The sequence below is a fragment of the Corapipo altera genome, unplaced genomic scaffold, assembly GCF_003945725.1.
Source record: "Corapipo altera isolate COAL_440 unplaced genomic scaffold, ASM394572v1 61411, whole genome shotgun sequence".
In the NCBI taxonomy this organism is placed as follows: domain Eukaryota; kingdom Metazoa; phylum Chordata; class Aves; order Passeriformes; family Pipridae; genus Corapipo; species Corapipo altera.
Window position 1 is genome coordinate 11,080,561 of NW_020884875.1, and position 23,804 is coordinate 11,104,364.

Below are 23,804 nucleotides of genomic sequence, written 5' to 3' on the forward strand. Positions count from 1 at the left end.
AGCAGTTGCAAGCCAACATAGAGAGTTAAGTGTAGTGGTGATTGGTAAAATTGCACAGTTGATAAGATTAGTTCTATGTAGATCTAATATGTTGAAAAAAACCCTGAAATTATAACTTTTTCTTCATAATAAAATATGTAAATAATATAATTTCTCTCCAGATGTGCTAATGAGCACAACAAAGGCTAGTTGTCTGGGTTTTCTTCAAAGGCTTTGCATAATTTGTCTTGAGGGAACATTTGAAAATATCTAAGCAGTTCATTCCCTAAAAATCTTCATTTCAATTGCAGTTAAATAATTCATAAAATTGTAACTGGAAGCAAGAAATAAACAACAAAGATAAAAATTTAAAGGATCAAATTACCTTCTGATAATCTCTTAAAGAAATCTTTGGTATTTTGATTACTCTTTCCTCTTCTTTTTCTCCCCAGTGTTTCAATGTAATTATAAGAACATTCCCATACTTGCTGACTTGTATGTGTGCTCCTTTTGTTGCAATATGAGTAGGGTAGAAGCTTATGATGCCTTTTCTAATAAACATGAAAGATAGACTCTGATATTGTATTACGCAAAAAAGGACCAGTTATTGTAGTTTTCCATATAATGCTACTAACCAAAAATTGATTGCTTAGTATGGGGCGGTTAAGATCCTTCCAGGACTTGCATATCACAGCTGATGGTGATCCATGCTCCAGTGAGATGCCTCAGCAAAGGCAGAGGCTGGTGTTGAACATCTCTGGAAAACAGCAGGTACTTGGGGAGTGTTAGCCTCAGGACTCTGATGGGTGACTGTGAGACTTGTGTCTGAGGATTTGGAGGTTTGATCCTCTCTTTTAATAGCTGAAGTTTCCTCAGCCACTTGCTAGTAATTTTGACAGAGGTTGATACAAAGGTGCAGTCCTTGGACTATGGACTTTTTTCATCCCAACTGCTCTGAAACCTGCCAGATGATGTGACAAATACTCCTCTGTGTTACATGAAAATAAATGTTCTGACTAGCTAGTCCTGTTCCTCTTTAGGTGATAATACTTACTGAACTTTCCTGGATAGGGTCCAGGTTGGCACTGGAGGATGAGGGTTATGCTTTCTGGCCTTGGGAACAACTGGGAAGAAACCAAGGTGAGGGAAAGCAAGTAGAGTGCCTTTCTGAAGGTCTTTCCTTGTGCTGTGGTAACACTCAGAAGAAGGAATGCTGTGGTTTGCTCAAGCTTTTCTAGCTGTCATCTTATCTATGTGCTGAACTTTGCCTCATGATGGTAACTTCAGGAATTACATTTTTTTGTTTCTGATAAAGTCATGCCATACTTTATCTGGAAATTGAAAATTTGGTAATAGTTTTGAGGCACTAAAGGGTCTCTGTTAAACCCATACAGATAGGGACAGGGAGTAGATTTTTGGGGTTTTTGTTTGGTTTGGGATATATGGCTTTGTTTATATCAGTACAGTTTTGTACTATGTACATAATGGCACAGAGACAGGGTGGGTTTTTACCTCTGGAATTGAAAAATAGCGTGTAGCCAGTATTCCTGGTTTTACTTGGTTTTGTTAGCAGCCCAAATAAATAGGAAGTTAAATACTTGTACTGCTTTTCCTCTTTGAATAATCTCCTTTCGGTGTCTGTGCTTTACCTTTTCATTTTTATTTTTCATATAATTTATCTTTATGTACTCCTTCTTTAGAGAACTTCAAGGTGATTTTAAAGCACTAATCACAAATTGCACCCCACTTCTATTTAATAGAAACAATAGTAGTGGGCTTTTTTTCCAATTTCTTTCCTTTTGTCTGTCATTAGGGGGAAGAAAGGACAAGTTACTGAGTCCGAAAAATATTGTGGTTTCAAGTTCTTTCCTTGGGAAGGCACTGGAAACTTTCAGATGCTGTAAACCACATTGAACTGATAATTTGCTTATGGAGTAGAAAAAACAATGGTTAATTTTAATGTTATTATTTCTGGAACTTAGTGCAGTTCCTGATGTGGAGATGCCATGCCACAAGCAGTGACTAAATACCAGTTGCTGCTACAGGAAGAAGTGTGGTGTAGCAGATAGAACTGCCTGCCCTGACTCCCGCTTTCGACTTCTGCCTCTGTTGTTAACCAGTAGGTTAACAAGGGATATTAGGAAAGTTAATTAATTTCTTACTCTTTTTGTTGGCTTAAATTGCAAGGCCTTTTGTCCAGGTACTGCGTCTCAGTTCATGTCACTGTACTTTGGTGCCTGTGGATTCCTTCAGTTGCTATAGTATTACTATTGTTACTTGCAGGGTTTCTCATTAGCTCTGAGGAGCTCACCATGTGACATGGAATTCTGAAAACACTTGAATATTTGTTCTACAAGAAGAAAGCCAGTAATATTTTTCAGAGCCTTGTTTAATAGTGCATCTGGTCTTGCACAGCTGCAGGCTGATGCCAAAAGGGACAATATCACTTCAGCCTGTTCCTTCCCTCTTGCATCAGCCCCCAGTCCCAAGGTGAGTTTGAGGTAAGCAACTAATTCAGAAAAAAAAAAACCTAACTGCCTGGGAAGGAAAACTAAACCAGATAACTAGCTGGCTTGGCTTGTCCTATGGCTGAGAAATTACTAGATGTAACAAAAGGGACAAAGATGTAATAAGCAGCTGGAATTAGGTGGGGAGAGTAGTACTGTTTCTTTCAGCAACAGGTAATAAATATACCAGATGAGACATAGCATAGAAACCAAGGCTTATTAAGAGCTGCATTTTACAACCAGATTTTGAACACAGCAGAAGAATGTGCTGTGTTCAATGCATGTGCACAATGGATGTGACACCCTAGCTTCAGTTCTGCTGATGTTAGCTGCCAATATTAGATGTTCTTCACTGAAAGTATTTTTTTGTAATACAGCTTTTTAATTGTTTTTTTTTCCCCTCAAGTAACAGTCATCTTTGTGATCCACAGTATAATTTCAAGGCACATTTGTGATGCCTAAATATAACTTTTATTTAATTTTAATTGAAATTGAAATCCACTTAATCTTGCAAATTTGGCTGAGAGAAGTAGCTCTTGATGTGATACTTTCTAAAGACGTTGTATTCATAATTTCCCCTTTAAACTCTGACAAGAAACTTGATTTATCTTGAAAATAACTTATGTAATTGGAGTTGACTCTTTGAAGGGCATTTTTCAACCACTGCCCTTTCTTTTAAAAATGTATACAACAGATTATATCGGTTTCTTTGATCTTACTTTCTTTGTGAGCCTCATGTAATAAGATCTTGTGTTGAAGGACCTGTGTTTTCTCTCCCACTCACCATAGGTTTCCATGAAATAAAGAGGGGTGAGCAGGACCAAGGATGAGAGAAGCAAAATGCTAAAATGATTTTGGAAAATGTAGTGACTAACTTTAATTGAAGAGCCTTTACATACAGCTCACACATGCTTATGAGGACATGAATATTTCTTGTCAATTGCATTCATGGATGAGGTTGCCCAGTAAAATTCAGCCAAGCAAGAGCAACAACAGTTTAGCAGCAAAAAAAGCAAGTGTGTCTCTGAGAACGCTGCAGCCCAGCAGGGACCTTGGCTCTCAAGCTGTCTGTACAACTGACCTAGGCAATGATGTTGCTGAAATTTCACATCTGTTATTTCTTACTGCCCACTTCTTTGGCAACAGCCAATCTTCATTTTTTCCATTATAGGCAGCTACTGGAACTAAAAAGAGCTTGAACTCATTTTCAGATGTGCTAAATAGACTATGTTTTACCTTTCTTTTTTCCCCCCTTTTTTCTACCATGTACTACAGCACACTCACTTGTTTCAAAGGTGCATGATCTGTGAGTTCCATGCTGTGTACATGTCTGAAGATAAGCAGATGTGTTAGCCTTATGCATGGAAATAATTCCTTAGAAATGGGGCCATCATAATGTCTGGGAAAAGAGATATTAAAAAGAAGCTGTCAGTGAAAGAAGAAATCTGTATAGATTGAGAAGGACTGTGGTCAGGAGTCACCAATATTATCACTGAAACCCACTTTCTACCCTGGCTGTGACTGACATTATGCAGAAAGTAGATCAGTGCTCAGAGCTCAATGGTGGAGCCAAGAACTTTATGACCAGGTAGAACTAAACTGCTTGAAATAAATAGTTCCTTTTGCATTTCTTGAGGCTGTCTTACCCTTTGCACTCAACGTCTCATAGAAGAATTCTCCTATGTCCTTCTGGCCCTCTCTAGCTTAAGCTATTGAAGCTGTCAGACTATTTCCCAAAGCTATTAAATGGAGGGAGGTATTACAGCCTCTAAGCAAGCTTGCAAATAACCTGTTGAAGGCTGTTCAAACCTGTGTGTCTAAATACATTGTAGAATTGAACCATAAGAATACAGAATATTTTTTCCCAATAATTTTTGCTGTCAGATCATGGAAAAAGCGTTGAATGAGAGTTATGAACTGAGAACTGGCCAGCTTGGTGAGCAAAAGTTTCTGGCTGAACTGTTTTTGAATACCAGAGAACCACCAAAATCTCTATTGCACTGATTTTTAAACCAGCATGAGATATGACTTAATCAAGGACATCTACTAATACACAAAATCAGGAATCCCTGACAGTGGAGTGCAGCAATCTGGTCATGCTGCTGCAGTTTTGCATAGGTGCAGTGCTTCCCTCAGTCTGGTAGTAAAAGATCACTGGAAGGTAATGCAGGACTTGGGACCAGGAGTAAACAGCAGAATATTACTGACTCTCAGTGCAATGGGAGAAATGGATGGGAGGAGGTGAGGTAACATCTGACCCAGAGGTGAGTATCTCCTAAAATACTTCAAGATGCCCATGAAAAATGCCTTTAAATTTAGTATCTTATTTTTCTGAGTATTAGAATGGTATTCTGGTGAAATATTGGTAAAACTCCAGATAAAATTATATGTTGTTGTAATTGAAAAGAGAAAAGCTATACGAAATGTAGGGTGATTATTTTATTTCATTTTGCAATTTTTATCTCTTTTAATTTTTTTTCTCTAAAGCAAAATAGTTTTGTCTAGTTGGTAGAATGTTGCCATTGTCCTTTATAGTATGATTTTTAAATCCACCTCTTACAGAAATCATACAGGAAGATAAATATTTTCATAAAGATTGGTTTGGGAGTAAAATTTAATGCAGTAGACAAAGAAAAAAATTATAGTCTCTAAAGATTTATGGATTTTATTAAATGAGGAAAAAATCCTTCCCTGCAGGTAATTTTTTTTTCATGTATTGGAAAAGTTGAAGCTAAGAAGAACAAAAAGAAATTCTATACTAGGGAGGTCGAAAACATCCCTTGAAATCCAACTAGTTTTCCAGATTGTGTTGAGCATATTTCTCTCTTGAAATTGGCTACTGTTCATATTCCTTCCTGAAACTGTCAAATCTGTTAGAAGTATGATAATAAAGTATTCTTGCATGCACATATGTCAAGACAACATTATACTCCATGAAATTAAAGCATGTTTTGGGTCTGCCTTCCTGGCATTCTCACCAGTCTGTCCGCTCATGGATGTTTTTCTTTGTTACGGAATTTTTTTTTAATGACTGTTTTCCTGGCAGCTGGAGGGACTCTACCTCAGAGGTACTCCTAGCATACTAATGATTCTGAAATATAGAGGGGATGATGCTTTTTCTGCATGTAGAATATCTAAGTGAATCAGAAGAAAATTGACCAGATGCCATGGCTCTTAACTAGGAAGGACCTTATCCTATTTATTTTTACTTCTTTTAATCAGCAATCTGTGTGTATAGCTCCTTCTTATTGAAGACAATCTATGAATAGTAATAGCACACTTTAATTTGTGCTACATTTCACCAAATTATTTGAAAAATTCATCACCTCTGTTTTAGGATGGTACTCAGCTAACAACAGTAAGATGGGAATTAGGATTACCTGTGCAAATTCATATTTTTTAGCATGTTTTGCAACAGTCTGAAAGATTGCTGTGTTGTTTTTATCAAATGTGTCTTGAGGCACAACTGAAAATTTTATACCTGTGGAAAGCCTGTTAGGAGTTGTGTGTGTTTCCAGGTATTTGAGCATCCTTAGAAGAAACCTGGTTACATTGGCACACTGCTAATAATTTTACATGTTAGAGCATCAAATACCTCTACATACTGAATAACCTTCTAATGTTGCCTGAGTTTGATTAGAAATCATTATAAAGTGCAATTAAGATAATTGAAGTGTATTTCAGTCATCAGAGAAAAGGAATTATATGACTGATGAATTCTTGGCTGATGTTATGGAATGTATTAAGTGTCCGTAGTTGTGATGGTCTAAGAAAACATTCAGAAAGGGAAAAAATAAAAGGATTTTTACATCTATAGACTTTCTTCAGTAATACTCTGGAATGAAAAGTTTCTGCTTTCACTTAAAAGTACCGAGTTTCAATTTCTCTGTTAAAAACGTTTCTGTTTAAAAAGTTGACTTTGTGGAATTTCACAAAGGTTGGTGAAAATTAGAGGAACATATTAAGAAAGGGATGAATAACAAACAAAGCCGTTAAAAAAATAAAAGATGGTGGCTAGAGAGTTCTTATAAAAGGAAGGTTGAAAGCTGTTAATTCGCTGACTCCCACAAAGTAAATAACACTTGTTGTTCCTCCCACACCCTAAGACAGGAGCTAGTAAATGAGGCAAATTATCTGTTAGACTATTGCAAGAGATTGAGGAACTTCTGAGAGTTGTGGTGTCTGCTCAGTATAGCATTCTGCCCAGCTTCTTTGGGTGTAATACTGTGGTAGAAGGTATAGCAGAGAACACAGAGCAAAACCACTTTGAGAAGAGTTTCATTAAGTCATTCTAAAACTAGAGTGTAGAAAGGACAAAAAATTAGCTGTAATTATCTGGTGCACTGGAAGAAAGCTGCAGGGCTTGCTTACTCTCTCAGTGTGAGATGTCTGGACTTAGATATCTACAAAACTTGCAATGAAGTCTTAATTCCTCTGCTTAACGCAGTAGGCTGACGATACTGAAGGTATTACGGCTCCTGCTCTGCAAGCCCTTATTCACATTGCTTAGGTGTATGAAAATTCCTTTTGAAGGTGACAGTCTGCTGTGAGTACACAGAGAGCTGTCCTTGAGTGTCTGTGGAAAAGGGACCAGGTCTGATACTGAACTGGCTATTGCTTTGTTCCATTTTCACTTTAGGTAAAAAAAAGGAGTTACTTCTACTTGAAATCTACTGAAGTGTTTTGCATAAGTAAAGAGCTCAGTTTGCTCAGCTGTTGCATTACTTCCCTTTTTGTGAAAATATTTTGAATCTAAACAGGGACTTTGATTCCACTTTTTTTCCTTGTTATTACAGGCCTACTGAAAATTGTTGTCATAACACATTATGCTAAAATTCTATTTACACAGTTCTTAAATCTGTATTTACCGTGAGTAGTCATACCTTCCACCAGGATTGTTAGGTTTGATGACTAGAGAAGTTCAGCAGCCTTTGGTCCCGCTTTATGACTGCTGTTGTGACAGAGCAGCTAAAAAGAGCATTGAGCTCAGCCCACTTTCTGAGGCCATCACCTTCATCTGGGGCTTGTTCTCACAGCTTAATAACTGGATTTTGGTGAGAGCTATTGAGTCAAATGCCGTCCATTTGTTCTGCTAAGAGCCCAGCTGTGGATACATAAAATCCCCTTTCTCTGTTGCTCCTTGCAACAACAGATTTAATTGTTACAGGCTCATAGGAACCAATTAGATTAACAGATGTTAAAGGGAGCCAGTTTCAGGTCTTAGTGGGAAGCAGTAATTTGAGAAGCCTTGTGTAAGGGCTCTCTCACCGAGGTGATGAGTGTCTGGGTTTGAGGCTGTGGGTGCCATGGGTGGGAAATGAGAACAGAAGTTTTTTTCTTCTCCTGTTCCTCTACTGATTTAAACTGTTTTGGTCAGTGCTGAATAGCAGTGTCTGCTCTCAACAGTGGTTAGAATTTACAGATGTTTATATGGATACTGAAAGGCAGTGTGTTTATGGCACTTGCTTTTCCTAAACTTATTAAGAGTTTCAAGGATATACAGAGGAGCTGAATTTTAAAATGTGTAAGCATGTTTATACTACAAGACTTTTATGCTTTCCCTCTCACTGTCTGATTTAGATAGCATTGATTCTTACATGATTTTGAATAATATTTGAATGGTCTTGAAATTATAGAACAGAATAATAGCTTTTAGCAACAGAGGCCCAGCCAGTGTTGTTTTCTTACTGATAATAATTTTATTGGGTTGATAAGGGAAGAAAAAAAACCCCCAAAACCCAAAAATCCCCAGACAATTTCGCTTTATCTATGTTCCTGCAGTTTCTGACTTGTTCCAGCCTATATGTGGGTGGAATGTCATACCATTGCTATCATAAGCTGTCCAAGGAAAAGGAAAGGAAAAAAATGGGAGTTCTCTCCTTAGGGAAAGTACACAACAAAGACGACACTTTGGAATTCATTTATGTGGATCTTAGTGCGCTGTCACTCAGAAATTATCATTAACAGATGAAAAACACCTTTGTGGCTGTCTCTTGGTTTTGTTGCAACAAAATCTGATACCAAATAGTCTGACATGTTACCAAGGGTGTCACCTGCATGCTTAGTGACTTGATGCATAAAATAGCAGATTCCTCTCCCCCTCACTACAGTAATGACATTGTACAATGTAATTTTGGACACCATGGCTGAGGCTCCTAAACGTATGACTCAAGGAAAACATTCATGATGAAATCACAGAAGCTGGAAATCATCTGAGCTCTCTTGGTTTCGATAGGTATCGGCTATAGTTGCACATTTCTTTACAGGATCATGCTTGTAGATTCAACTAACAGCATGTTTTTGTGGTATTATCCATGCTAATAAAAGTGAAATTAATAACACTGGGAACTGTGCAGTGGTATTTTGAGGATGGAACTTTGCTTTCTGTGCCAGCTGATGAAATAGTATGTATTGATTTAAGTAATTATGCCCATACTTCACTAAGGGACTATATAAATTTGACTTCATATTCACTAAACATAGTATATTAAATAATATGAATGGAATTTTACAGTTTAATTCATTGGAAGCTAATGTATTATAAAATATAATGCATTTAATAACAGGATCGCTTTCCAAAGTAGGTCCATAAAGCTGGGCTTTCAATATTCATATGAATATTTACAATCTTATGCTTGAGAAACGGAAGTCAGAATAGCAGACTCCAAGGTGAAAAGAAAATGAGACCATTTTCCACTTGAGTTTAATCTGTAGATCAGTTCCATATGCTCAGCTGTTTGTGTGTGTTAGCCCTGTTTCCTAACTGGCAAAGGGTGCAATGATGCAGTGTCTATTGTACAGGTCCAGCAATTTGTAGCATGCCTAAATCAGTGAGGATTATATGAAGTTATGTATTTTGTCAGATTTTCCAACCAGGGTGGCCTAATCCACCCATTTTTTTAAGACATTTTTAAAATGTTGGCGATGTTCAAACTTGGAATTATCAGCACAACTGTAAGAGTTGTTACATGATCCACCTGGATTTAATCCTTGCAGTGAGAAACAGCTGTGGCTTTTTCAAGAGCTATTCCTTTGTGTGCATGCAGGGAGGGTGTCTCCGTATCTGTAGTAACAGGGGTACACATCTGTCCAGTGTTCACTGAAGGTAGGTGAAAAACTCTGGTTGGCTTCAGTGAGCAGTAACTACACCTTTAACAGTGGAATATATGTTGAAACACACTGAAACACATGCACACTAAAAGGCTCATCTAGAACTTCACAGAATTTGGCATATTATTTGAAAAATCCTGCAAAAAGGTTGTTCCCAGAGCACTACTATGTAGCTTTGTTTCTTTCTCCTCATTATATTTGAGGCATTTTTGTCACCTCTAGAGTCAATAAATCGCAGGGTTAGAAGAGGCCCAGAGAGTAATTTAACAAATATTAGCCACAGACATTTTGAAAGTTTTGAAGAAGAGGAGAGCAACAGAGAACAGCACATAAAACATTGTACCTTTTGTCGTTGCCCTAATTATTTTGGAACAAAAATTGTTTTAATTCTGTGATTTAAGGAAGAAGGAAAAGACCTAGTCAGATTCAAATCTGTCTCTCAAAGCCTTAAGTCTGATATTTTTATGACATAGCCTAGAACAAAGTCTGTTGAGTAAAACAGAATAGATGTTTTTGCCATGGAAAAGTTATTTAAGCAGTGATGGAATTAAGTTGGTTTGCTGACTTGTGATCAAGTCCATACTGTAGTAAGGAACATATTATTTTAATGAAATGGATGCACAAGTCTTTGTGATCTTATTATTCTGATCATCACTTGATAAAGATCTAGACTGAGTTTTCCAGTTGCTAAAGCATTTTGATGACTTGCACATGATGGCTTACACAATAAGGGTTGATGGCTATGCTGATTAACGTCCTGCCTTTATAATTTCAAGAAAATAAGAGTCATTGTCACAGATCATTATTACCACCTTTAATTCTTATATGTTAGCATTAGTGTTATCTAGTACTAGATAGTAGTTGCATCTGTTAGTTATAACTGAGCAGAATTGTCTACTTGCTCCTTTCAAAAGGTGAATTGAATTGTGCCCCTTTGTTCCAAGGCAGAACAATTGCTGGTTTGGTACAGAGCAATCCTTCACAGGCACTTGTCCTTTCCGAAGCACAAAAGGCTAAGGGGAGTTGTGGTTTTGCAGAAGGAAAAAAGGAAAACTTGGGATGCTAAATCACACAGACATTTGGTAAGTTGTGTGCAGCATATTGAATACTAGTGAACCAAGAGCAGATTCCAGCCCTTTATTTGCTGAGTGGAAAGCTTTCCTGCAGCGGTATTCAGGGAAAAGCATTGTGTTGCTTAACTTCTGCTCTTTTCAGCCAGTGTTGTAGAAACTATAAATTATGGATCTTCTGTCAGTGCAGTATTCTAGCACTGTATTTTGTTTACCCGTAGTTGCCACCTTTGAAATGCAGAGTTGCTTCATGCAGTTCTTTGTTGTTCTAAACTGACATTTATATGTTATAAAAAATAATCAGTATTCAAACATTAATTTTGGGTCTGAGGGACAATCTGTAATTCTTTCTCTAAAAAGAGGGTACTGTTATGCCTTTAGTGAGAGCAATAACTTTCATTCTGTAATGGTGTATGACTGGAGAGGGACCAGTGAAGTGTGATCTGTAAGTTAAAAGATGTTCTTCCTGAAAGTGAGCAATGGATTTCTTGTTTTATCTTAGTCCAGGATTAATAAGTAAACATTAGTTTTCGGCAGAGTCTGTGGTCTCAGGTTTGAAGTCTTACTGCTATCCTCACATTTTAAAGATGACTTTTAGCTCAAAAAGGGAAGGAAAATAGAGAGCTGCTGAGCAGACGGGAGGCTGATCTATAAGCTTCTATAGCAACAGTTTGAATGTTGCTATAACAGTAATAAGTACATCATGCTTGTTTGGAAAAGGATATTGGGCCAAGACACATTGAAATATGCTTTCATGGAATCTCTTTCTAACTTAGTATATTCTCCGGAATAGTTTGCAATTGTTTCAGCTTGCTGTCTCCCAGCACTGACACTACCTGATCTCAAGCCTGTGAGGAATTTTCTATGAACTTTCTTAAAACCTGAAACTTTATGAAATCAGTATTTTTCACAGGCCTGTACTACAGACATCGCTGGAATTGCTGGCACAAACTAGAGACAGATTTGTTTGCTCTGAAGCAGTGAACAAAAAAGTAGCTGGCCACATTTCAGCCGAAAGCCCTGTGGTGTGTCCTTGTTCAGTAATATTAGGTCAAGATCCTGAAAGTCTTGTCTGTAGTTGAGGTGATTAACTCTTGTCATGGTGGAAAGTTTGAATGATTTCTGTTTCTCATATAGAGAAATATATGTCTTTTATCTGTAGTGCATAGGAGTTTTTTGTTGTTGTTCTGCTTTATTTCACATATTTTTGGGTTAGGTTTTGTTTTGGGGGGGATTTTTTTTTTAACAAAGCAGAATTCAAATTTTTTTTCCAGGAGGGGAAAATAGCTGTTTGACAGACTAAAATATGTTGCATACTAATGTTAAAAATTGCTAGAATACTTCCAAAAAATCTTCCTGCTATGTTGGTTAGAAAACTGAGTCATCTGTGTGTTTCATTACTGTGGTTTGATTTATATTGCCTAATTGCAGCTAGATTTCCGGGGCTTTAGAAATGTTCATTTCATTAAGAAGAGCAGTAGTTCTTTATTTAAAGAAGAAGAAAAATTTCTGGCAGGAGGCAAGAGAGTCTGTAAATACAGATTGCATGGGACCTGTTTTGTGTGTGTATATCTTTGTAAAATTGTCACTGAAAAATAAATGCCTGTATTATAATCAAAGGCCATTGTGGGTTCCTGGCTGGAAACAATTTGAGTCCTTGGAAACCATTTGAATAAAATGCAGCAAACACTGAAGCTGAATTCCTCAGTACAATCTGTTTTGTTTGGGTTTATTTTAATATGTTTTTAAAGTAAGAATAGAATAGCCACACATTCATTCTTCAGTAGGAATGGGGTATTTGATAAAGGGTCTTGGCAGGGTTTTATTTTATAATAAAACATGATTTGAAAGTTTGGGGGGTTGAGTCATATCTTTGTTTCTCTTTTGTGTTCAGATGACTTCTTTGGAAAATAAACTAGATGAGTTTGCTTGATGGCAGTGTAGGATAGAATGGACAGAAAAATGTTAGTCAAGTTTATGCTGGGGTGAATTTTCACTGAATTTTCGTGCGTTGAGTTCTGTATCTCATTCATGCTGTCAGACCTTACAGATAATGTCTCCTTGAAGGTGATAGGCATTAATGTCAGACCAAGCCTTAGCTCCCCATTTTGGTGTGGTGATAGCATATGAACAGAATGCTTGGCACTAGGAGGAGGCAATGAAGCCTAGTGGCTTGACCATTGCTGCTGAGTGTCAAGGGTTGTCTCTGGTATATGAGAGTGGTGATCTGGGGCCTTCTGCAGCACTTTTGTTTGCTATGCTGTTGTTGTGCATTGTTTATGTTAAGGCAGCAAATCTGTTTTGTTGTGTACAATTCCTCTGCGGATATCAGAAAAAAGAATCGTGAGGAAAGAGAAATTTTTAGATCATCTTACTTCTGTAAACTTCCTGGTTGTTTGTATTAATTTTGGAGGAGACATCTGGAAACCCTGGCTCCAAAAATGTTAAAACTCAGCAGGCAGTGAATGGCAAATGTACTAAAGGGAACATCTGCAGCAGCCACAGGATGACTTTCTGTGCCTCTGCTCAAGACTTCCTCAATGACATCTTCACTGACAAGCTATCTATTAAGACTTTGATGTATAAGAGAAGAGAAGCATATGTAAGATATGATCCTTCTGAGTTATTAGTGGGTATTACAAAGCAACAGAGATGCAAGTGGCTTAGCAGATGTTTCCAGTTAACCATGACTTCTTGTGTAACTGGTGGTGATGCTTTAATCCAGGGAGAGAAGAGAATGGGTTACTCTTCCACTAATACAATGTAAATACTTGCACAGAATAAAAACAGTTATGCAGAACATTATTTTGTGAGGTTGTGGTTCTCAAACATAGAATCACACTGGTTATCTTTCTAAAAAAAAAAAAATATTGAAAATTTGGTAGGGCTAGGTGATTCCATCTCATATATACATGAGCTATCTTCATGATCTTTTCCAAGCCATTAATATCTCTATATTTCTTTATTTCATCCACTTTAATGCTTTGTTTTCACCATACATTCTCCTATCTTCAGATAAAGCTAACATGTTGTCTCCATTTGTCTTGTTTTCCTCATCAGTTTGTCATAATTTTCCTTTGTTCTTCCAGTGCCAGGCACAATGGAGACATTTGCTTCTTTTATCTATACCTAAATGTTACGGATCTCAACAGTGAAAGGAAAGTATGACAGGCAGGCTATGACAGGTGAGCTGTAGCTGCTCCAGCCTGAGAGCATTCATGTGATGAGTTCTGCAAAAATCAGGTCTGCCAGGAGCAGCAGAGCTTTTGTTTGGAGGAAAAGGTACATGATTACAAAGAACTGACACCTTTACTTAGAGATTGAGAAAGTATGGCTGGTTTTCTAGAATTTAATGTAGGATTTCTTGGAGAGAGGGATCTTGAAGTGGAAGTTTGCTTCTTCCTAAGGATATGTTGCAGACATGTGTTGATAGGGATCACACAGATGACCATCTGTGATACAAAGTGTTAAGGGCATGCACTGGCAAAACATTAACTACTTGTTTTGTCTTGCTACCATTGTGGTTCTGTGGTCCATTTTATGATTATACTGGTAGACCAAGGTCAAATGCAGGCCTACAAAAGTGTATGATGACTTATATGGTCTAGTTTTTTAAGTACCTTTCCACTGGATCTACATTCTTCTGCTTTATTTACCTGTTAAGATGTTCTCATACTAGCTATTGAAGGAGGCAATTTCAAATTTTTATGAACCTGGCAAAGTTCTTCCTTATTGTCAAGACTGACTTCTAGGCTTCAGATACAATTTTCATCAACTCACAAAACAACATAAGGAAAATTTAAATTAACGTTGCATCATTCCTACTTAAAACAGAAATCTGACTTGAGACATCAGCTTTTTGTGTAAGGAATTTTGTTTGACTTGCCAAAAGATTGTCTTAAAAAGATACAAAAAGTTTTCCCTTGCTCTTAGGATGATACTAACAACAGTGATAAACTGAGAGCCTGTAGATTGCACTTTATGGGGGAGAGGTGAGTGACAAGCAAGGGAGGGGTAAATACAAGTACTTTTCTTTTTCCCTAATATTATAACTCTATAGAAAAAAAGCTATTTAGATGGGAATTGAAAAGTATAGATTAAAATGGCAATGAAACAGAACAGGAAAACCAATTCAGCCCACATCTGAGAAGCTCCATTATTTATCTTTTTTAAAGAAAGACAACTACCAACAGAATGAATTAATGTTGTGCTAAAAACATTAAAAAGTTATTCTCACTTAATAATATATCTCATAGCTGGATACAATTTACTACACTAGAGAAGAATTTCTTTTCAAACTACTGTACCTATTTTTTGTATGTTACATTCTTTTAACACTATGGGATTAGAGAGTCTTCTCTATATGCTCAAATGCAAGCAGTGCAGTGACTCTTGACTGAGGTGGATAAATTTTGAAAATAATTTTCAAATTTGTTTCAAACAGTTGTCAGCTCTAGCCGATGGCTGCAGTTGAAGAATAATGGATTGTTTTCAGCTTTGTGAATGGTGTTTTTCAGCAAGCATTGAAATTCAATTTGCAAGAACTCTTCATAGCAAGGAGAACCTTTCTCTCAAAACGGTTTTTTATGGTTGTTTTTTGTTTTTTTTTAAGTAGCCCACTGTAATCTTTAATCCTGCAAAACAGAGATTTGTTGCTATGTACACAAAACTCAGGCACATTTGTATGCTTATTATGTAAGTAACAATGTTTAAAAAAGAAGCATATTCTTATAGGCTACTATATGAATTATGTTTTCATTACAAAAATGAAAGTAAGGAAGGCTATTGTACTTCTCATATTACTGCCAGAGGCTTCTGTTAAGGAGAATGACGTGAATGGTTGAGAAAATATCCCAAATATACTGTAAAAACTTTAGGTTTCACTTAGGATCTTACTCTGTTTGGGCATGCTAATGCATTAACCTGGGAATTCGGGCATCAAATGGCAGTTTAACCCACCCCAGAGCATTTCTCGTGTTGTCATATCCTATGCACATTTCTTGCCTGTGATAAATAAATACTTGTGATTCGTGAAACAAATGGGTGATTACATCAAAATAAAACAAACTGATTGTAAAACTTAATTACACCCCCATAAAGAAATAAAACAGACCCTTACAAGGTCAAGGGGTCCTAAAACCTCCCTACTATCCTAAGAATAAAATATGGTAGAACTTAAAATCTTTAGGTGCGTGTTCGTCCAAGAATGCATGAATTATGACCAGTTGTAGAGATAACCCTTTTAGCTTTAGCTGTAAGAAAACCCATATATTAAATACTTAGCAAAAACCTGTAGAATGTATATGTATATGATATAATTAATATGCATGAAGTAGCTAAGATAAATACTAAATGTACCCTGTAGTGGGCGTGCAGATTTGGGAAACAGGTCCCCATTTCTGTCACCCAGCTGGCTGCTTGCTTTTACCATATAATAAACTCTTATTCAAAAACTTATAGAAACTCAAGACTGTGTTTATCACATTGCCAATTAGCTCTACCCAACACATGCCCCTTCATTTCTTTCAAGGTTTTTTTGCAAATTTGATTCTTCAGCCTCTATTACATTGTGAAAGGCCCGGAAGGGCTTACTTCTGTCTTTTGCCTGGGTGACTAAAACCAGATTTGGTTAGAGGACCTTAACATGTAGCTTAAGTAATAGAATATTCCATCAATGACTGCTTTTTTTCTATTTTGGCATTCTATTTTCAATCTCCATGGCTGAATAGTGCTGAAAGCTTTAACAAAATCTGCCTGGCAGTATAATTTATGATTAGACCTGAGGGGTGAAGGCTAACTCTGCAGTGTATTTCACATAAACAAGTCCTTAGAATTGTGAGTTGGAAAGGCAATTTCTCTGGCATATAGGTTATTTATGACATTTTCAAAACCTAGACAAACTGAGACAATGCAAAAAAAAATAAAAAAAAAGGAGGGAATATTTCATGCTCTGACATGTAATTTTAATTGTTTTGGCGCTTTTGTTGTTCTCACATGCCAAGTTAGCAGCAAAAGCTTGCTGTTCTTTTAGCTACATTTGACGATCTTTTGTAATATGTCTAAATTCAAATTTGTGAAAAGAAATGCTTGCTTTTGGACTGTCTGAACTCTTCTAGGAACAGAAGCAAATTTTTCACCTCAGAAACATGGTACAATAAGGGGGTCAAACCCAAATCTATCTCAGGTACTTCTTTCACAGCTTTGAAATCTAAAGAATGGCTGAATATGCTTCTCCCTATAAAGTATTTTGGGAAGTGGGTTGAATGGGTTAAATCCTGCTTCTGCTGTAATTGAGTGTAAACTCTTACACATCTTTTAAATCTATATTCACTAGTGTTAGATTAGGTTTAAAATCTATTTTGACAGTAATGAGTTCATTCAGTTTCCTCATGAAGAATGGGAATACTGTTGGTTGTCTGATCTCAGGAAAAGAATGGATCAGAAGGAATTTTCTGCTAAATTTCCATGTCCTTCCCTCTCTGACCTCCAATTTCTTTGTTGAAATAAATTGAAGGGGGAAAATCATATATCATGGCTAGGCTTTGCAAATGGAGATTTGGGAAATAATTCCTTAGAATTTCAATTTTTGAATCAACCTTCAGGGCATCTGGCTTAGAATATGGTAGGACTTACAAACTATCCAGGAAATACTTTCACATTAGAAAAATCTCATCATCTAGCATGTGCTAATGAGTAATGAGTGCTGAAAATAAATGGCAGTTGAGCAGAAGAGGTTATTACATGAACTGGAACCATCTGACAAACATATCTGAAATGTGTATTTTGTCCAACTATGCAGTGGAATCTCTACTTCAGACTCTTAACTGAAGTAATTTTTTCTTATCCTTTTACTTCTCCGTCCAGCGCTTTCAAGGGACTTCATTTATTTCTCAGCTCACATTAAAACAATGGGGTTTTAAATTGAAAATAATTGGGAAAGTGACTTCAGATATTTTACTAACACATTAATGAGTAATAGCTTTACCTCAAATAGATTTTTATTCTGTGTTTCACAACTGAATCCATAAATAAACTTTCATAGTCTGCAATTTAATCAAGCCTAATCTTTCCCCCAGCAGCCACAGGAACTGCTAGTGATGCAAACATTTGAGAATTCTAATTGAATATACAGTGTTACCTAAATCCTTTCATCTCTCTTGGGAAAATTCTTTCCCGTCTTTTATCTGACAACCAAATTACTGAAGTTAGTATCTGGTCTTCCTGAAGGGAAAAAGGAAAACAAAATTTTAAAAATACAAATTTATTAATACTCATATTATTTGGAGGAAGTCTTGTTGATTTCCCTACTGTGTGCACTTATAGACACCTTACGGTTGCACTTTATTTTTATGTGATACAGACTTGCAACATTTTTAAAGTAAATATTTATTGTAATTGGAACATTTTGATATAAATGTTAACACTGATTATTTAAAACTCTAAGAGGACAGGTTTTGTGTTTAGGATTGTGTCATGGTTTGAAAATTGCCACCCTGGGAGCTGGGAGGGCCTATAGGTGAGGTGATCGGATTCCAAGGCAGTCTCCCCTAGAGAGCCAATCACTGCTCGTTTTGTTTGCTCCTGTGAAAAATCATATATACACAACCACTGGAAGTTGTTGGCAATCAGTCTGTCTGTCTGCTGCTGTGTGAGTGTGTGGATGTGAGAAGGCCCAGGGGTGGCAGGGCCCCCTTTTTTCCCCTCCGGAGAAGGGGGGGCCCTACGGCCCACAACTCTGGCCTAAGCCAGGGTTGGAGGCAGCATTGGAGTGAGTGTGTGTTGTGAGGGAAGAGGCTCAAAGCACCTGAAGGTAAGCGGGAAGGAGGAGCCAGGCCCTCTTCCCCCCCCTTTCCAGCTGGGCTGCGGAGGGGGGGCTTCTTTTCCCTCTCACTGTAAAGTGGAGGGGAGGCTCAGCGTTGGAGCAGAACCAAAGTGGAAGGGCTGAACACAGCCCTGCGCCAGGGACATAACCCCAGGTGAAACTGGACCAGAGAAAGGCCCAGAGGATGTCCTTGCAGTGATTTAAATGGAGGACAGCCAAAAACCTCAGAGGAGGAATGAAGATTCCAAGATGTGTATGTGTGATAAGCTGACTGACCTACAGCAGCCTATGGAACTGAGGTATGAGAGAGGGAATCACACAGCAGAGACTGACATGGAACCAAGGGAGCATGGACTCAAAACTATTTTCTTGGACTTCGTAAGAAAGAAGAGACTTTAGTAAACAACTAGAGGTTGGTGGTGGGAGTGAACCCTTTTCCCTGAACACTGATATCAGCCTGAAGGGCTTTTCCTGGACTGAATTGAGGGAGAAGCTTAAAGGGACTGATTGAAGTGTGTAATATTATGTATATAGTTGCTTTTAGCTTGTACAGTACATTTATTTGTGTAAAATAAATGTATATACTTCCCCTTTTCCCCTATAGAAGCCTCTTGCCTGTAAGTTTCTCTTCGGTGTTGAGATAAATTGTGGGAAGGGGTAGGGGAAGCCCGGAAATTGGATTTTGGATTTTTGTGGTGGCTCAAACCACCACAGATTGGTATACCCAACTCCAATGACTGTGTGTAAAGATATTTTCATTTATGTGTGTAATAGGAAAAGCATTTGGCAGTTGACAGTCTAGAAAGAGATGGACTTTCTCAAAAAGTGTATTGCACCTTCCAAGAGCCCAGAGAAGCCTCCAACAGAGACCTCCTGTCATTAATCCTATATTGGGATGTCGTGTCTGTAATCCTATGTTGGAATGTTCTGGTTTCAAAAGCATCCTGCAATAAAATGAATGTATTTAAGCTAAGAGTAACAGACTGAAACAAAGTAGGTTGCTGAAACTGGATAATTAAACCAACAGGGGGGGAGCTCATTCTTTGAGAGTTTACTTGGACAGTCTGTGTAAGTTTCAGTTTTTTAATGTGCATTTGTAGCTACTGTTTCTAACTGTTGAGTTCTCATGAGGAAATGAGCTTTGAGATGGAACTTGGAGGATAGTCATGGCAGATGAGCTCAGGAAGAGAGCTCAGGCCAAAAAGGCCCTGAATGCATCACAAGAAGAATGTGATGCAATAATCTTTGATTCTTGCTGCAGACTGCTCAGTGTGTGGTGGGGGTTTTGTTGCTTTTCCTTCTTTTCTCCAGTGCACAAGTCTGATCTGTCAGCTGGTGTGATTAATGGTGCTAGTCTGTAGCTGGAGGGTGGTGTGGCAATCCCTTCCCCACTCCAGGGCACTTCATGCTGCAGATATGTGATGCATACCCAGCTCTGTCCAGAAGGACTGTGGAGTGGGAGAGGCCACAGGCAGGTCTGTGTGTCTTTGAAAAAAGGATTGACCGTCAGGGAACCGTTTGGAGACCTAAGCTGTTCATTTCTTTCAGCATGCTTAGGACGGTCAATAGCTTCACATTTACAATTAGCATCCTTGCTCTGAGCCCATGGCACGAGGGAAGCTGCCCTCCCTGGGTCTCTCTGTAATTTTGTGGGGTCTTGCCAGCACTTTCCTATGGATGTCTTGAGGCTGGTGAGACTACAGGGCTTCTTGTGTGCGAGCAGCAGGGTCACTCACTCTGGTCACAGCAGCCCACCTGGTCAGTGTCAGAGCCAAACAAAGGCTGGGCTGTTTAGTGCAGAGTCAGAGGTACTGCTTCCCACTGCTGTTACTTTCAAAGACAAGTATTACAACTGGGAGCTGGATCAATGACCCCTTTTTTGAGATGGGTTTAAATGTATATTTTTGCAAGAATTCTCAGGATTTGGGGTTGTGGTGGGGTCAGCAGGCTGTTGTTTAGGAAAAAATTGGTAGAAAGGAAACTCCTCAAAACTTTGTCTGGAGTGTAGTGTGTGAATGTGAGTTGAGTTGTAATGTGTGTAAAGGAGGAACTTTTAAGGAAAACAGAAGAATTATTTTTCTAGCTGTAATCTTGAAGTGGATCCTGGTGCCCCTGGATGCAACTGGACCAGTGTGACTGAACTACAGAAAAATCAGAGTGACTAAATAAAACTTTATTGTTTTTAAACAATAAAACTGAGTTCTTTATGGGTAATATACTGCACACCAGCCTGTGAGTCACTGAAGCATTACTGAAGTGAAATAATTTCAGCATGTGACTTTGAGTAGTGTGACATATGGCATGTTTGGTATTCTCCTCCTAAAGAAATATCAATAGTTTTGTCATTTTTTCTGGAAGAAGCTTCTTTTACTATGGGCCCTGATTGATGGGGAGGTTGAAACAACTGTAATGTCACACTGTTATTTTTTTAATAAATGTCCTTCAACTTGTGATGCTGAAAGCCATTACCTGAAAAGAACAGAGTCTTGCTCTCCTCTCCCCCACTCCCTGTTGTTTGGTCCTGCCAGCTGAGGTGCATCTCATCTTCACTGGGAACCAGTTCAGCTTTCTCACTGAGAAGATGCCTGTGTGCTTGCTTCCTGGGTTTTCTTTCCTACCCTTCTCGATTCAGTTTTTGTTGGGTTGGTAGATTCAGTCACCCCATGGAGGGATCCAGTGGTTACCAGAACAGTCAGGGGGAGAAGAAGGAAAATGTGTCTGGGAATGGGAAGAAAAAAGTCACGTTTAGTCTCCAAAGAATCCCTGCTAGGCTGGCTCTGCTGTTACATCTTAAGTACACTCTTCACAATGTGTGTATGGGCATTGTAAAGTAGTGTTTCAGATGCAGAACAAGAGAGCTTTAAGAATGCTGTCATACAGAGTTTAAAAGGTGAGGAAATGCCAGATTTGAGGGTGCTTGTGCAAAATAAAGTCTATACACTTCTAGGTGCTTTTCATCTCTTACTGTTAACACCCACTTGCTATCCCTGAGTAAGACCCTATCTGTTTCTTCATCAGCAAGTCCTGTCTCCCTGATCCAGTCTCTCCATCTGATTCCAGCTCACTTCATTCCTTCAGCCCACCCAGTCTCTCCAGCTGTGGTGTGGTTGTTATTGGTTTTGGGTTTGTGTGTTTGTTGGGTTGGTTTTTTTGGGTTTAGTTTTTAAAGTTCCTTCACTGTTTCCTTCTAAGTAGCCCCCCCTGCCTGGCCCTTAGCATAACCCAGTCACTGGCAGGAGAGAAAAGCATGCCCTGCCTTCAGCTGTGATTTCAGCTCTAGTCGGCCATGGTGCACAGCTGATTGAAATCACATGCTGTCTCCCAGGGATGGTGACTGCTCTGCTCTTCTGGTCAGGACTCCAGCTTGATGGAAAGCTGTGCAATGTGAGGGTGCAGACTGTGGAGGCTTGAGTCACTAGGCAAACTTATGAAAGGCTTACAGCTGCCAAACCAGAGTAGATGTGCACCTCTCAATGTCACACACCAGCTGATGGAGTAGAAGATTTTATCCATTATTACAAGTCTTTCCTTCTCGAACAGAAGGTCACCAGAAGCTTTTAATACTGAAAAATGTATCTTCATTTTCTAAAACATCTTAACTGTTTGGCTGAAACTTGTGCAAAAAAATTCAGCCTCAGGCAGGCATCTAGTGTGGAAAGTTTCAGCCCAAACTGCTATTTTGGCAAAGTTGTTAGCAATGAAAAATTGTTTTAAGAGTGGAAAGTGTTGAATGATCTCTATTCTAAGGCAGAACTTACATTTTGGTGGATAAAGGGAACCTGTGATGGAGTTTTAGGCTGAACTGCAACAGCTTTCATTCCCCTTTCCTGTAAGGGGAAGCCCTTACCCAACTTGAATTTCTCCAGCAAACTGTTTGCTAACACTTACGTAGTTATTACCTTACGCAGCATTAGCTGTTACCAAGGGGAACATGAAGAAGCTCTGTGCTAGCATTACTAAAACTTCAGAAAAAAAGTAACCTTGGATTGTGATGGCATACAAAGCTTTTTTTGCAGGTTCCCACAGCACGCTGCTAATGTCGACAGGAAGCCAAGCAGTAGATTTTGTTACGGGATCCAGTTTTATAATTAGTTCTGCACCATTTTGAGCATGTGCATCACCTAGGCTGGAAGTTACTGCAAACCCCCTTGGGTGTCTTGCATCTGCATCCCAGAGGATGTGTTTGAGAAACACAGCAACTGCCCTGCACATCCTGTTTTGTTTGGTTGATTTATTGTCTTGTAATTTATAGACTTGCCATGTGAAGGGCATGAATCTCAAGTTTGACTGATCGCAGTGTAAAAGAAAGCTCTTTTCAGATCACCCTGAAATTCTTACCACATTTCTGCCCAACCATGCAAGCTTACCGCAGCCACAGCTGCTTTCATAGCTCTTGCTGAAACTTGAAACTGAGAGAAAAGTGGAGGAAGTCTGTATAAGATTTTTTTTAATGGTAACTCCATACTGGATTTTTTCTGTTCCATTCTGCTTTCTTATGGCTTTATTCAGCACTACAGTTGTTTTTACGAGTACCCTAATAAGCCTCTGTCTTGTGTTTAAGGTCAAAATTGTTTGTTGGGTGAAACATTCATCTGTGAAGAGTTTATGAACCAATTGTGAACTCCGTTTCTAAGATCCTAGTTATATTACTTCAGTTAATATCATACTATGGATCTACTCTTTCATATGAATTAACACTCCTTGGATCTTCCCTTATATGTCACATTTTTAAGATCTCTGGCCATTCTTGTTTCTTGTTGCTGTCCTCTGATCTCTCTTGTCTTGTCTGCATCTTTTGCTGAAATGTGAAGCAAAAAGCTGGATGCACTGAAAGTGCATGGATTCACTGCCTTCTGTGTCTTGGTAGGAGTGCTGACAGATCTTTGAATTATAATGTTTTAGTTTTGCTTTTGTCATTGTACTTTTGACTCCTACTCAGTTGTGACCCATTTTACAGTCACTTCCTTTTCTGTAGTACCGCTAGCTGTTCTTCAGTCTGTATTTATAGACTTAATTTCTCCTTCTTGCTATTGGCCTGCATTGAATGTTGTCTTTTTTGATTTCATGCTATTTTATAGCAGTGTTCTGCTATGTCCAGATTCCTGGATGCTTCAGTTATTTTAAAAAAATAAAAACGAAACTTCATTCATTATCTCCTTCTGTCTGAGAGGGAGAAAATGGAACAGTTTTGAAGTAGAATTCATCCTGATCCCACCCCCCTGTCTGCTCCCTCCCCCCCCCCCCCTTCTCTTCTTTTCTTTTTCCGCTCTTCCTGATGCTGTTTTTGCTTTCCTCTGTTTTTGTTTTTCTTTCTCT

At 38.3% G+C, this 23,804-nt stretch overlaps 1 protein-coding gene across 2 annotated transcripts in view; it reads left to right on the forward strand.

The window, feature by feature from the left end:
* LHFPL2 (LHFPL tetraspan subfamily member 2) overlaps positions 1 to 23,804 on the forward strand; it is a 121,563-nt gene that overhangs the window by 61,569 nt on the left and 36,190 nt on the right. The gene's annotated exons all lie outside the window — the stretch shown is intronic.